A 14,452-nucleotide genomic window follows, 5' to 3' on the forward strand; every position below is an offset into this window, starting at 1 on the left:
CCATCACCGCACACAGGGCTTTGAGGAACAAAAGCTGCAATCATTCCAGCTGTGTCTGAATGCACGCCAGAGAGGTGGCACTGAGACGCCTCACTTTCCAAGTAGTTTTTAGGGTTCCAGTTCTCACTGTTACAGCCTGTAAAAAGCCTGCAATCATCCCGCATGTACACAAATGGCCTGAGAAACAAGGTTGCAGTCCTTCCAGCTGTGTGTTTCTCCGCAGAAAAAAAACAACTATTCCTATCAAAGTACTGTTAAAGGATAGCATGTGTTTGATGGCTGAGACACCATTATCCGCCACTCAGCTGGTGTGAGCAACTGTCAGCGGTGTCACAGCATGTTTAAATGGGCTTTCTGCGGCCTGTTTCGTCGCTTACGGCCATACCACCCTGAACGCGCCCGATCTCGTCTGATCTCGGAAGCTAAGCAGGGTCGGGCCTGGTTAGTACTTGGATGGGAGACCGCCTGGGAATACCAGGTGCTGTAAGCTTTTTTTCCCTCTCAGCTGTCACCAAAGGAGGGCGCTGTTGCTCCATCACCGCACACAGGGCTTTGAGGAACAAAAGCTGCAATCATTCCAGCTGTGTCTGAATGCACGCCAGAGAGGTGGCACTGAGACGCCTCACTTTCCAAGTAGTTTTTAGGGTTCCAGTTCTCACTGTTACAGCCTGTAAAAAGCCTGCAATCATCCCGCATGTACACAAATGGCCTGAGAAACAAGGTTGCAGTCCTTCCAGCTGTGTGTTTCTCCGCAGAAAAAAAACAACTATTCCTATCAAAGTACTGTTAAAGGATAGCATGTGTTTGATGGCTGAGACACCATTATCCGCCACTCAGCTGGTGTGAGCAACTGTCAGCGGTGTCACAGCATGTTTAAATGGGCTTTCTGCGGCCTGTTTCGTCGCTTACGGCCATACCACCCTGAACGCGCCCGATCTCGTCTGATCTCGGAAGCTAAGCAGGGTCGGGCCTGGTTAGTACTTGGATGGGAGACCGTCTGGGAATACCAGGTGCTGTAAGCTTTTTTTCCCTCTCAGCTGTCACCAAAGGAGGGCGCTGTTGCTCCATCACCTCACACAGGGCTTTGAGGAACAAAAGCTGCAATCATTCCAGCTGTGTCTGAATGCACGCCAGAGAGGTGGCACTGAGACGCCTCACTTTCCAAGTAGTTTTTAGGGTTCCAGTTCTCACTGTTACAGCCTGTAAAAAGCCTGCAATCATCCCGCATGTACACAAATGGCCTGAGAAACAAGGTTGCAGTCCTTCCAGCTGTGTGTTTCTCCGCAGAAAAAAAGCAACTATTCCTATCAAAGTACTGTTAAAGGATAGCATGTGTTTGATGGCTGAGACACCATTATCCGCCACTCAGCTGGTGTGAGCAACTGTCAGCGGTGTCACAGCATGTTTAAATGGGCTTTCTGCGGCCTGTTTCATCGCTTACGGCCATACCACCCTGAACGCGCCCGATCTCGTCTGATCTCGGAAGCTAAGCAGGGTCGGGCCTGGTTAGTACTTGGATGGGAGACCGCCTGGGAATACCAGGTGCTGTAAGCTTTTTTTCCCTCTCAGCTGTCACCAAAGGAGGGCGCTGTTGCTCCATCACCGCACACAGGGCTTTGAGGAACAAAAGCTGCAATCATTCCAGCTGTGTCTGAATGCACGCCAGAGAGGTGGCACTGAGACGCCTCACTTTCCAAGTAGTTTTTAGGGTTCCAGTTCTCACTGTTACAGCCTGTAAAAAGCCTGCAATCATCCCGCATGTACACAAATGGCCTGAGAAACAAGGTTGCAGTCCTTCCAGCTGTGTGTTTCTCCGCAGAAAAAAAACAACTATTCCTATCAAAGTACTGTTAAAGGATAGCATGTGTTTGATGGCTGAGACACCATTATCCGCCACTCAGCTGGTGTGAGCAACTGTCAGCGGTGTCACAGCATGTTTAAATGGGCTTTCTGCGGCCTGTTTCATCGCTTACGGCCATACCACCCTGAACGCGCCCGATCTCGTCTGATCTCGGAAGCTAAGCAGGGTCGGGCCTGGTTAGTACTTGGATGGGAGACCGCCTGGGAATACCAGGTGCTGTAAGCTTTTTTTCCCTCTCAGCTGTCACCAAAGGAGGGCGCTGTTGCTCCATCACCGCACACAGGGCTTTGAGGAACAAAAGCTGCAATCATTCCAGCTGTGTCTGAATGCACGCCAGAGAGGTGGCACTGAGACGCCTCACTTTCCAAGTAGTTTTTAGGGTTCCAGTTCTCACTGTTACAGCCTGTAAAAAGCCTGCAATCATCCCGCATGTACACAAATGGCCTGAGAAACAAGGTTGCAGTCCTTCCAGCTGTGTGTTTCTCCGCAGAAAAAAAACAACTATTCCTATCAAAGTACTGTTAAAGGATAGCATGTGTTTGATGGCTGAGACACCATTATCCGCCACTCAGCTGGTGTGAGCAACTGTCAGCGGTGTCACAGCATGTTTAAATGGGCTTTCTGCGGCCTGTTTCGTCGCTTACGGCCATACCACCCTGAACGCGCCCGATCTCGTCTGATCTCGGAAGCTAAGCAGGGTCGGGCCTGGTTAGTACTTGGATGGGAGACCGCCTGGGAATACCAGGTGCTGTAAGCTTTTTTTCCCTCTCAGCTGTCACCAAAGGAGGGCGCTGTTGCTCCATCACCGCACACAGGGCTTTGAGGAACAAAAGCTGCAATCATTCCAGCTGTGTCTGAATGCACGCCAGAGAGGTGGCACTGAGACGCCTCACTTTCCAAGTAGTTTTTAGGGTTCCAGTTCTCACTGTTACAGCCTGTAAAAAGCCTGCAATCATCCCGCATGTACACAAATGGCCTGAGAAACAAGGTTGCAGTCCTTCCAGCTGTGTGTTTCTCCGCAGAAAAAAAACAACTATTCCTATCAAAGTACTGTTAAAGGATAGCATGTGTTTGATGGCTGAGACACCATTATCCGCCACTCAGCTGGTGTGAGCAACTGTCAGCGGTGTCACAGCATGATTAAATGGGCTTTCTGCGGCCTGTTTCGTCGCTTACGGCCATACCACCCTGAACGCGCCCGATCTCGTCTGATCTCGGAAGCTAAGCAGGGTCGGGCCTGGTTAGTACTTGGATGGGAGACCGCCTGGGAATACCAGGTGCTGTAAGCTTTTTTTCCCTCTCAGCTGTCACCAAAGGAGGGCGCTGTTGCTCCATCACCGCACACAGGGCTTTGAGGAACAAAAGCTGCAATCATTCCAGCTGTGTCTGAATGCACGCCAGAGAGGTGGCACTGAGACGCCTCACTTTCCAAGTAGTTTTTAGGGTTCCAGTTCTCACTGTTACAGCCTGTAAAAAGCCTGCAATCATCCCGCATGTACACAAATGGCCTGAGAAACAAGGTTGCAGTCCTTCCAGCTGTGTGTTTCTCCGCAGAAAAAAAACAACTATTCCTATCAAAGTACTGTTAAAGGATAGCATGTGTTTGATGGCTGAGACACCATTATCCGCCACTCAGCTGGTGTGAGCAACTGTCAGCGGTGTCACAGCATGTTTAAATGGGCTTTCTGCGGCCTGTTTCGTCGCTTACGGCCACACCCCCTGAACACGTATGCGCGCGCAGTGGAGGCAGCCAGAAGCAAACCAGTTGGAGCATAGAGGATCGCGGACCTCTGTTTGGATTTATTTCATATGTTTTCTTTCTTTTCCTTTATTATCCTATTATTTTCCGTGCATCCTAAGTTAGTTTTGTGTGTGGACTTTTTCCCCCCGGCAGTTTTTACTGTTCGGGGGAGAGTTTTTCTTTATTTCTTTATGTATGGATAATAACATGGCAACTAACACGGCGACGGAAAATACGGCTACGAAATCGGATCACGGACTTAATATAAAGCAAGCAGAAATGGGAGAGGAAGGGAATGAATGGGAGCTTGTTAAAAATAAAGAGCAAAGGAGTAAGAGGAGGAATATTGAAAGAAACAGGAAAGAAAACGCGGAAGTGGCTGCCTCCGTCATGTTGGCGGGAGAGAGAGGAGAGAGAGCGCAGCAAGCGAAGGATACCGGCCGTGCGCCGCGGAACGGGACCGGCCCGAGAGCTCCTGGGGCTGGAGTTACATCGAGGGAGGCTGGGAGAGAAGGCCTGAGAAGGCCCGAGAGAAAAGGAGCTCCAGGAGCGGCGGCAGAGAAGGAGAAAGGCATGTCGGGGGGCGAGCGAGCAGCGAGCGCCGGAGCGGAAAAAGAGGGAGAGAGAGCGACGGGAACAGCTGGAGAGAGAGAGCAGCAACAGGAGACAGCGAAAGAGGAGGCCAGGAAAGCATACAACAGAGAGCTGACGGTGAGTTTGGAGGTTACTGGGAATGAGGAGGTTCCAGTCCTTGAACTAATGCGAGCGATCAGAGCTCTGTGTGGGGGGCTTATAGCGTGTAGAGCGACCGGTACCAGGAGTTATGAAATCACGATGTCTCATGTCAAGGGGAAGGAGCGGCTCCTAGATGGATTTAAAATAGGCAACTGTAATATTTTTGTAAAAGATTTATGTAATGATGAGTTGATGGTGTCTTTTTTAAATCTGCCAGCTTATATAACAGATGAAGAAATATTACAAAAATTAGAAGGGTGGGGTGTCTCGGCTGCATCCGCCATTAGGAGGCGGATGTGGCCGGGCACTCAGATAGCAGACGGTACACGTTTCCTTAAAGTAAAATTCACTGAGAAAGTACAATCACTGCCATACTCGGCACGTTTTGAAACAGCTATGGGACCAGAATATTTTAGAGTCATCCATGACAGGCAAGCGAAGGTTTGCAGGATGTGTCTCCAGCCGGGGCACATCCTGAGGGATTGTCCTGATTTTTCCTGTCACAAGTGTGGAGTACAGGGGCATTATGCTAGGGAGTGCAGCAACCAACAGAAAAAGTCTAAAAAATGTGAGGTGTGCTGGAACCCAGTGAATGAATGCAATTGCAATTATAGTGAATCTGAAGTGGTGGTGGAGTCCGGATCGGAGGGGCTTTATAGTGAAGCGGAGGACATGAGTGAGGAGGAGGAGGAAGGAGAGGAGGCCGGAGTGGGGGGCAGCGGCACCACGGACGGAGCTGGCAGAGAGGCTCTCTCTCAGGGGGGGGCACTGAGTCCTAATAATGCTGCACAGAGCCTAAATGTGGAAATTGGCTCAAGCATGGATGGTCTGAGCATAGACTCAGGCCTACACCAGGGAGTAAGGGGCAGAGGCGGCAATGGGCTCGTGGAGAGGCCAGAGCCATCTCAAGCCTCAGACTCAATGGAAGTGGGGGAAACCCCGAGTGACCTGCAGCCTGTGGCAGCCGCACCCCCCAGAGAGCCGGCCTCGGCAACCACCATGGTCCTCCGCCGTTTGGGCAGATCAGACAGTGACTCCGAGATGGACTTCACCACCATTAAAAATCTTAGGAAGCAGCACACCTCTAATAAATCATCGATCAGTAAAAGAAGGAAAAAAGATAAGGGAAAATGATGATTAAGCGTAATTTGTAACAATCCTTTCTTTTCCATTAATCATGTTGTTGCTGCACTCTCTCAATGTCAACGGGCTCCGCACTTGTGACAGGATGAATGCGATACTGTCCAGTCCGAGCTGCGACATCCTCTGCCTCCAAGAGACGAGGTGGGATAAAAGCAGCCTTGAGGCAGCAACTAAAATATATAAAGGGGAAATATATTATAATAACGGCACTAATAAATCCTGCGGTATAGCAACCCTAATAAATAGTAATAACGTAAAGAACAGTAAAGTAATTTATAAAGACGATAAAGGTAGAATATTAATTATAGATATCGAAGTAAATAATAGAACGTATAGACTAATTAACCTATATGCCGATAACTGTGAGAAGGAAAGGAAGGGTTTGTTTAACAAATTAGGAAGATGGGTAAACAATAGAACTATAATAATAGGTGATTTTAATACAGTATTAACTAAATCAGATATTTCAATAAATAATGTATATAAAAATGACATAAGTAGAACAGCTCTTTATGATTTAATGGATAGTCACAACTTAATAGATATATGGAGGATACAAAACAAATTTAAAAGAGAATTCTCAAGGAGACAGGTGGTCAAAGGGAAACTCAGACAGTCTAGAATTGACCTGTGTTTGGCTGCAGCTGACACAGTGAAGCTAATTAACAACATACATTACAGTTACAATTCCTGGAGCGATCATGCCACTGTCATTTGCCAACTGGGTGCTAAAGGAGGGATCAAGGGAGGAGGCACCTGGTGCCTTAACTCCAGCCTCCTAACAGACCCGGTATATATTAAAAAAATCAAAAAAGTACTTAGTTATGCAAAAACAGAAATGCAAATAGATAATAATTATATAGAAAGATGGGATAATATAAAAGAAAGAATTAAAAAAGTGAGTATTAATTATAGCAAAGAGAAAAGATGGAAAGAAAAACAAGAAGAACAGAATATTAGAAAGCAGCTAGAAGAAGAAGTCATATTATTAGATAATCAAAAAAATAGAAGCTGTGAAATGTACGAATGTTACAAAAACCAATTACACAGCATAGAAAAGAAAAAATGTAAAGGAGCAGCAATAAGGTGCAGGTTCCAAAATTTGGTGGAGGGTGAAAGGTGCACTGCGTTTTTTTTGGGGTTGGAAAAACAAAAACAGAACAAAACTGTAATAGAAGAACTTAAAGATCAAGATAACAACATCCATAAAGACAAGATAAAAATACTAGAAATTATAAAAGACTATTATACAAACTTATTTAAGGAGGAGGGAAGTGATATAGAGAAAACTGAAGAAATATTAACCTACTTAGATAAAAAGATAGATATGGAGGATAAAGTGTGGTGTGACAGCAAATTAACAAAGGAAGAAATTGAATATGCAATCAAAAACTTAAACAAAAATAAAAGTCCTGGGAGTGACGGTCTAACGGCTGACTTCTATATCAAATTTAGTGAACAGATGGCCCCCCTGTTACTCGACCTCTACCATACAATGCAAAAACAACAAGAAACACCCAAATCATTCACCACAGGCATGATAACAGTAATATACAAGAACAAAGGTGACAGAAACGAAATATCCAACTATAGACCAATAAGCCTGCTAAACACAGATTACAAGATACTTTCCAAAACATTGGCTAATAGATTAAAACAGACTCTAGATCAGATAATCAGTCCAAATCAAGCATACAGTATACCAAACAGGGACATCCAAGATTCAATTGCAACAATAAGAGATACAGTAAGAGGGATGACAGTACAGGGGGGCCTTCTGTTAACAATAGATTTAGAAAAAGCTTTCGATAGAGTGGAACACCAGTTTTTATTCAAGGTTTTAGCAGAATTAGGTTATGGGCAAGGTTTTATAAATTGGATACAGCTTCTTTACAATAATGCAAAAAGTGTAATAAAATGCAATGGTACAATAACAGACAGTTTCCCAATAAAAAGATCAGTGAGGCAAGGTTGCCCATTATCAGCGCTATTATACAGCATAGTGGCAGAACCGCTAGCTCAAGCAATAATTAAAGACAAGGAAATAGTAGGAATAAAAACACCCACAAACAGTTCTATCAAAATAACACAATACGCGGATGACATTACAATAACAATCAAATCAGGGAAAGGCATAGACAAAATCATGGAACACTTCAAAACTTACAGCATGGCATCAGGAGCAAAAATAAACATAACTAAATCGGAGATAGGTATAATTGGAAAGGTGGAAGACTATGTAAATAAATGGGGATTTGGGGAAAACACGGGGTGTAGGAAAATACTGGGTGTATATATAGGAGAGAATGAGAGTGAGGCTAGGGACAGAGGGTGGAGGGAAATGATAGGGAAAGTGCAGAGTAGTCTAAATTTATGGCGAGCAAGAGGGTTAACACTGAAAGGAAAGGTAATTGTAGTTAATGCTTTGATACTGTCAAAAATTAACCACATTTTGGGAACCTGTGAGCTGCCGCAATGGGCTCTAAAAGCGCTGACAGCAGCAATCTCCTCCTTCCTCTGGAGGGGAAAGGGAAATTCGATTGCTCACAGAGTGTTAATTGCTAAAAAAAGGGAGGGGGGTTTAGGACTAATTGACATCGGTGCCAAAAGAGATGCACTTAGGATCAAAATTGTTAAGAATTTTCTTGATTCGGACCGGCAGTACCCCTGGGAGGACTGGATGGCGAGCTATCTGGCTGAGTACGGGGAGAGAGACGCGTACAACCTGTGCGCCCTCCTCCCCGGAAAAGCCAGGAGCCGCCTACCTGGCTTCTACCAGGAGGTACTAGAGGCATGGGGCAAAATTCTGCCCCACCTCTGGCCCAAGTGCAGGAATAAAGAGCATGTGCTGCAGTTACCTTTCCTTGACAGTCCATTTTTTTTGTGCGGGGGGAGGGTTCTAACCAGCGGTCCTATGCGGGCTGCTGGTTTGACCAGGGTGGGAGATATAATCGATGGGAGGGGTGAGTTTAACATAGATTTAATTTGTGGAAAACTAAAAGGAAAAAATGTTAGTTATAGGAAAGGAAATATAATAAAACTTAAAGGAAAGTTTGAACAGGCTCTTGACCCTACGTGGCGGAGCATGTTGAAGGAGAAAGAGAAAGATACCAGAGCCGCCCTTCCCCAGCTACAACTCAAGCAAAAGGACATAAAGGAAATAAATACAAGAACCTGGTACCGGTCATTAATACATCTCATCAAAAGGCCCCCCACAGCAGAGAAATACTGGAAGGAAAAATACCCTAACATGGACATCTCATCTATATGGTCAAACCTGGACATACCAATTATGGACAACAATACAATAAACATGGATTTTAACATTCGACACAGAAGGATTTACACAGGGATTATATTACATCAGATCAACAAAGAAAAATATTCAAGAACATGCACCGTTTGCAATAAAGAATCAGAGGACTTGGAACATATCTTCAACACATGCACAGAATCAAAACAGTTTCAGTCATACATCAGGACCATATTAGAGACTCACTGCAACTTCACAACACACACTGATACAGATTGGTCATGGGCTTGGACATTTGGAATCACAGGAAAACACACAAACAGGAACAATACACTCATCAACTCCATCCTAGCATTCGGCAGAAAATCTTTATGGACAAGACGGAATCACCAATTATTTGACAACAAAACAATAAATGTTACAAGATATTTTCAGAACATATTCACAGCTCACCTCAGGACCATATTTCTAGCAGACCAAGACACTTTTCATCAGCAGTTCAACAGTCACAATAATTATGTAAAAGTAATGGAAGGGAAAAATGTATGTCTTAGGGGTTTTATGTTGGGGTAGTTATTGTCTACATCTATTTTTTGTATTGTTTCTTTTATTTGGTCATCTATATGATTATTATTATTAGTTTTATTATTATTATTTTGACACATAGTGTTATGGTGGCTATGTGTCTTTTTGTTTAGTTAAAGGGGGTGTTTCATGTCTTTAATGTTGGTTTTTATGTTTGTCTTGTCAGATTGAATGTATGCAAATTGAGAATGTTAAATTATTTTTTTTTAGTATTTCTTTTGGCACATAGTGTTATTGTGGCTATGTGTCTTTTTGTTTGGTTAAAGGGGGTGTTTCATGTCTTTAATGTTGGTTTGTATGTTTGTCTTGTCAGATTGAATGTATGTAAATTGAGAATGTGATTTATTTGTTAGTATTTCTTTTGGCACATAGTGTTATTGTGGCTATGTGTTTTTTTGTTTAGTTAAAGGGGGTGTTTCATGTCTTTAATGTTGGTTTTTATATTTGGTTTGTCAGCTGGAATGTATATAAAATAAGATCATGATATATTTTTGATAATAAAAGATAAAAAAAAAAAAAACGCGCCCGATCTCGTCTGATCTCGGAAGCTAAGCAGGGTCGGGCCTGGTTAGTACTTGGATGGGAGACCGCCTGGGAATACCAGGTGCTGTAAGCTTTTTTTCCCTCTCAGCTGTCACCAAAGGAGGGCGCTGTTGCTCCATCACCGCACACAGGGCTTTGAGGAACAAAAGCTGCAATCATTCCAGCTGTGTCTGAATGCACGCCAGAGAGGTGGCACTGAGACGCCTCACTTTCCAAGTAGTTTTTAGGGTTCCAGTTCTCACTGTTACAGCCTGTAAAAAGCCTGCAATCATCCCGCATGTACACAAATGGCCTGAGAAACAAGGTTGCAGTCCTTCCAGCTGTGTGTTTCTCCGCAGAAAAAAAGCAACTATTCCTATCAAAGTACTGTTAAAGGATAGCATGTGTTTGATGGCTGAGACACCATTATCCGCCACTCAGCTGGTGTGAGCAACTGTCAGCGGTGTCACAGCATGTTTAAATGGGCTTTCTGCGGCCTGTTTCGTCGCTTACGGCCATACCACCCTGAACGCGCCCGATCTCGTCTGATCTCGGAAGCTAAGCAGGGTCGGGCCTGGTTAGTACTTGGATGGGAGACCGCCTGGGAATACCAGGTGCTGTAAGCTTTTTTTCCCTCTCAGCTGTCACCAAAGGAGGGCGCTGTTGCTCCATCACCGCACACAGGGCTTTGAGGAACAAAAGCTGCAATCATTCCAGCTGTGTCTGAATGCACGCCAGAGAGGTGGCACTGAGACGCCTCACTTTCCAAGTAGTTTTTAGGGTTCCAGTTCTCACTGTTACAGCCTGTAAAAAGCCTGCAATCATCCCGCATGTACACAAATGGCCTGAGAAACAAGGTTGCAGTCCTTCCAGCTGTGTGTTTCTCCGCAGAAAAAAAACAACTATTCCTATCAAAGTACTGTTAAAGGATAGCATGTGTTTGATGGCTGAGACACCATTATCCGCCACTCAGCTGGTGTGAGCAACTGTCAGCGGTGTCACAGCATGTTTAAATGGGCTTTCTGCGGCCTGTTTCGTCGCTTACGGCCATACCACCCTGAACGCGCCCGATCTCGTCTGATCTCGGAAGCTAAGCAGGGTCGGGCCTGGTTAGTACTTGGATGGGAGACCGCCTGGGAATACCAGGTGCTGTAAGCTTTTTTTCCCTCTCAGCTGTCACCAAAGGAGGGCGCTGTTGCTCCATCACCGCACACAGGGCTTTGAGGAACAAAAGCTGCAATCATTCCAGCTGTGTCTGAATGCACGCCAGAGAGGTGGCACTGAGACGCCTCACTTTCCAAGTAGTTTTTAGGGTTCCAGTTCTCACTGTTACAGCCTGTAAAAAGCCTGCAATCATCCCGCATGTACACAAATGGCCTGAGAAACAAGGTTGCAGTCCTTCCAGCTGTGTGTTTCTCCGCAGAAAAAAAACAACTATTCCTATCAAAGTACTGTTAAAGGATAGCATGTGTTTGATGGCTGAGACACCATTATCCGCCACTCAGCTGGTGTGAGCAACTGTCAGCGGTGTCACAGCATGTTTAAATGGGCTTTCTGCGGCCTGTTTCGTCGCTTACGGCCATACCACCCTGAACGCGCCCGATCTCGTCTGATCTCGGAAGCTAAGCAGGGTCGGGCCTGGTTAGTACTTGGATGGGAGACCGCCTGGGAATACCAGGTGCTGTAAGCTTTTTTTCCCTCTCAGCTGTCACCAAAGGAGGGCGCTGTTGCTCCATCACCGCACACAGGGCTTTGAGGAACAAAAGCTGCAATCATTCCAGCTGTGTCTGAATGCACGCCAGAGAGGTGGCACTGAGACGCCTCACTTTCCAAGTAGTTTTTAGGGTTCCAGTTCTCACTGTTACAGCCTGTAAAAAGCCTGCAATCATCCCGCATGTACACAAATGGCCTGAGAAACAAGGTTGCAGTCCTTCCAGCTGTGTGTTTCTCCGCAGAAAAAAAGCAACTATTCCTATCAAAGTACTGTTAAAGGATAGCATGTGTTTGATGGCTGAGACACCATTATCCGCCACTCAGCTGGTGTGAGCAACTGTCAGCGGTGTCACAGCATGTTTAAATGGGCTTTCTGCGGCCTGTTTCGTCGCTTACGGCCATACCACCCTGAACGCGCCCGATCTCGTCTGATCTCGGAAGCTAAGCAGGGTCGGGCCTGGTTAGTACTTGGATGGGAGACCGCCTGGGAATACCAGGTGCTGTAAGCTTTTTTTCCCTCTCAGCTGTCACCAAAGGAGGGCGCTGTTGCTCCATCACCGCACACAGGGCTTTGAGGAACAAAAGCTGCAATCATTCCAGCTGTGTCTGAATGCACGCCAGAGAGGTGGCACTGAGACGCCTCACTTTCCAAGTAGTTTTTAGGGTTCCAGTTCTCACTGTTACAGCCTGTAAAAAGCCTGCAATCATCCCGCATGTACACAAATGGCCTGAGAAACAAGGTTGCAGTCCTTCCAGCTGTGTGTTTCTCCGCAGAAAAAAAGCAACTATTCCTATCAAAGTACTGTTAAAGGATAGCATGTGTTTGATGGCTGAGACACCATTATCCGCCACTCAGCTGGTGTGAGCAACTGTCAGCGGTGTCACAGCATGTTTAAATGGGCTTTCTGCGGCCTGTTTCGTCGCTTACGGCCATACCACCCTGAACGCGCCCGATCTCGTCTGATCTCGGAAGCTAAGCAGGGTCGGGCCTGGTTAGTACTTGGATGGGAGACCGCCTGGGAATACCAGGTGCTGTAAGCTTTTTTTCCCTCTCAGCTGTCACCAAAGGAGGGCGCTGTTGCTCCATCACCGCACACAGGGCTTTGAGGAACAAAAGCTGCAATCATTCCAGCTGTGTCTGAATGCACGCCAGAGAGGTGGCACTGAGACGCCTCACTTTCCAAGTAGTTTTTAGGGTTCCAGTTCTCACTGTTACAGCCTGTAAAAAGCCTGCAATCATCCCGCATGTACACAAATGGCCTGAGAAACAAGGTTGCAGTCCTTCCAGCTGTGTGTTTCTCCGCAGAAAAAAAACAACTATTCCTATCAAAGTACTGTTAAAGGATAGCATGTGTTTGATGGCTGAGACACCATTATCCGCCACTCAGCTGGTGTGAGCAACTGTCAGCGGTGTCACAGCATGTTTAAATGGGCTTTCTGCGGCCTGTTTCGTCGCTTACGGCCATACCACCCTGAACGCGCCCGATCTCGTCTGATCTCGGAAGCTAAGCAGGGTCGGGCCTGGTTAGTACTTGGATGGGAGACCGCCTGGGAATACCAGGTGCTGTAAGCTTTTTTTCCCTCTCAGCTGTCACCAAAGGAGGGCGCTGTTGCTCCATCACCGCACACAGGGCTTTGAGGAACAAAAGCTGCAATCATTCCAGCTGTGTCTGAATGCACGCCAGAGAGGTGGCACTGAGACGCCTCACTTTCCAAGTAGTTTTTAGGGTTCCAGTTCTCACTGTTACAGCCTGTAAAAAGCCTGCAATCATCCCGCATGTACACAAATGGCCTGAGAAACAAGGTTGCAGTCCTTCCAGCTGTGTGTTTCTCCGCAGAAAAAAAACAACTATTCCTATCAAAGTACTGTTAAAGGATAGCATGTGTTTGATGGCTGAGACACCATTATCCGCCACTCAGCTGGTGTGAGCAACTGTCAGCGGTGTCACAGCATGTTTAAATGGGCTTTCTGCGGCCTGTTTCGTCGCTTACGGCCATACCACCCTGAACGCGCCCGATCTCGTCTGATCTCGGAAGCTAAGCAGGGTCGGGCCTGGTTAGTACTTGGATGGGAGACCGTCTGGGAATACCAGGTGCTGTAAGCTTTTTTTCCCTCTCAGCTGTCACCAAAGGAGGGCGCTGTTGCTCCATCACCTCACACAGGGCTTTGAGGAACAAAAGCTGCAATCATTCCAGCTGTGTCTGAATGCACGCCAGAGAGGTGGCACTGAGACGCCTCACTTTCCAAGTAGTTTTTAGGGTTCCAGTTCTCACTGTTACAGCCTGTAAAAAGCCTGCAATCATCCCGCATGTACACAAATGGCCTGAGAAACAAGGTTGCAGTCCTTCCAGCTGTGTGTTTCTCCGCAGAAAAAAAGCAACTATTCCTATCAAAGTACTGTTAAAGGATAGCATGTGTTTGATGGCTGAGACACCATTATCCGCCACTCAGCTGGTGTGAGCAACTGTCAGCGGTGTCACAGCATGTTTAAATGGGCTTTCTGCGGCCTGTTTCATCGCTTACGGCCATACCACCCTGAACGCGCCCGATCTCGTCTGATCTCGGAAGCTAAGCAGGGTCGGGCCTGGTTAGTACTTGGATGGGAGACCGCCTGGGAATACCAGGTGCTGTAAGCTTTTTTTCCCTCTCAGCTGTCACCAAAGGAGGGCGCTGTTGCTCCATCACCGCACACAGGGCTTTGAGGAACAAAAGCTGCAATCATTCCAGCTGTGTCTGAATGCACGCCAGAGAGGTGGCACTGAGACGCCTCACTTTCCAAGTAGTTTTTAGGGTTCCAGTTCTCACTGTTACAGCCTGTAAAAAGCCTGCAATCATCCCGCATGTACACAAATGGCCTGAGAAACAAGGTTGCAGTCCTTCCAGCTGTGTGTTTCTCCG

The 14,452-nt window shown here is 46.4% G+C and overlaps 14 non-coding genes across 14 annotated transcripts; all 14 read left to right on the top strand.

The window, feature by feature from the left end:
* The first annotated feature begins 371 nt into the window (after nucleotides 1-371).
* Nucleotides 372-490, top strand: LOC128383791 (5S ribosomal RNA). Its single transcript, XR_008323970.1, has one exon. It is a non-coding gene; the product is annotated as a 5S ribosomal RNA (ribosomal RNA).
* Nucleotides 491-903: 413 nt separating this feature from the next.
* On the top strand, nucleotides 904-1,022 carry LOC128353458 (5S ribosomal RNA). Its single transcript, XR_008320877.1, has one exon. It is a non-coding gene; the product is annotated as a 5S ribosomal RNA (ribosomal RNA).
* Nucleotides 1,023-1,435: 413 nt separating this feature from the next.
* On the top strand, nucleotides 1,436-1,554 carry LOC128383798 (5S ribosomal RNA). Its single transcript, XR_008323971.1, has one exon. It is a non-coding gene; the product is annotated as a 5S ribosomal RNA (ribosomal RNA).
* Nucleotides 1,555-1,967: 413 nt separating this feature from the next.
* Nucleotides 1,968-2,086, top strand: LOC128383803 (5S ribosomal RNA). The gene has a single exon (XR_008323972.1). It is a non-coding gene; the product is annotated as a 5S ribosomal RNA (ribosomal RNA).
* A 413-nt stretch (nucleotides 2,087-2,499) lies between these two features.
* LOC128383809 (5S ribosomal RNA) lies at nucleotides 2,500-2,618 on the top strand. Its single transcript, XR_008323973.1, has one exon. It is a non-coding gene; the product is annotated as a 5S ribosomal RNA (ribosomal RNA).
* Nucleotides 2,619-3,031: 413 nt separating this feature from the next.
* LOC128383816 (5S ribosomal RNA) lies at nucleotides 3,032-3,150 on the top strand. The gene has a single exon (XR_008323974.1). It is a non-coding gene; the product is annotated as a 5S ribosomal RNA (ribosomal RNA).
* A 7,197-nt stretch (nucleotides 3,151-10,347) lies between these two features.
* LOC128383822 (5S ribosomal RNA) lies at nucleotides 10,348-10,466 on the top strand. Its single transcript, XR_008323975.1, has one exon. It is a non-coding gene; the product is annotated as a 5S ribosomal RNA (ribosomal RNA).
* A 413-nt stretch (nucleotides 10,467-10,879) lies between these two features.
* LOC128383836 (5S ribosomal RNA) lies at nucleotides 10,880-10,998 on the top strand. Its single transcript, XR_008323977.1, has one exon. It is a non-coding gene; the product is annotated as a 5S ribosomal RNA (ribosomal RNA).
* Nucleotides 10,999-11,411: 413 nt separating this feature from the next.
* Nucleotides 11,412-11,530, top strand: LOC128383843 (5S ribosomal RNA). Its single transcript, XR_008323978.1, has one exon. It is a non-coding gene; the product is annotated as a 5S ribosomal RNA (ribosomal RNA).
* A 413-nt stretch (nucleotides 11,531-11,943) lies between these two features.
* LOC128383851 (5S ribosomal RNA) lies at nucleotides 11,944-12,062 on the top strand. The gene has a single exon (XR_008323979.1). It is a non-coding gene; the product is annotated as a 5S ribosomal RNA (ribosomal RNA).
* Nucleotides 12,063-12,475: 413 nt separating this feature from the next.
* LOC128383858 (5S ribosomal RNA) lies at nucleotides 12,476-12,594 on the top strand. Its single transcript, XR_008323980.1, has one exon. It is a non-coding gene; the product is annotated as a 5S ribosomal RNA (ribosomal RNA).
* Nucleotides 12,595-13,007: 413 nt separating this feature from the next.
* On the top strand, nucleotides 13,008-13,126 carry LOC128383865 (5S ribosomal RNA). Its single transcript, XR_008323981.1, has one exon. It is a non-coding gene; the product is annotated as a 5S ribosomal RNA (ribosomal RNA).
* Nucleotides 13,127-13,539: 413 nt separating this feature from the next.
* LOC128353465 (5S ribosomal RNA) lies at nucleotides 13,540-13,658 on the top strand. Its single transcript, XR_008320878.1, has one exon. It is a non-coding gene; the product is annotated as a 5S ribosomal RNA (ribosomal RNA).
* A 413-nt stretch (nucleotides 13,659-14,071) lies between these two features.
* On the top strand, nucleotides 14,072-14,190 carry LOC128383870 (5S ribosomal RNA). Its single transcript, XR_008323982.1, has one exon. It is a non-coding gene; the product is annotated as a 5S ribosomal RNA (ribosomal RNA).
* The last annotated feature ends 262 nt before the right edge of the window (nucleotides 14,191-14,452 follow it).

The sequence above is a fragment of the Scomber japonicus genome, chromosome 2 (assembly GCF_027409825.1).
Source record: "Scomber japonicus isolate fScoJap1 chromosome 2, fScoJap1.pri, whole genome shotgun sequence".
NCBI classification, from domain to species: Eukaryota; Metazoa; Chordata; class Actinopteri; order Scombriformes; family Scombridae; genus Scomber; species Scomber japonicus.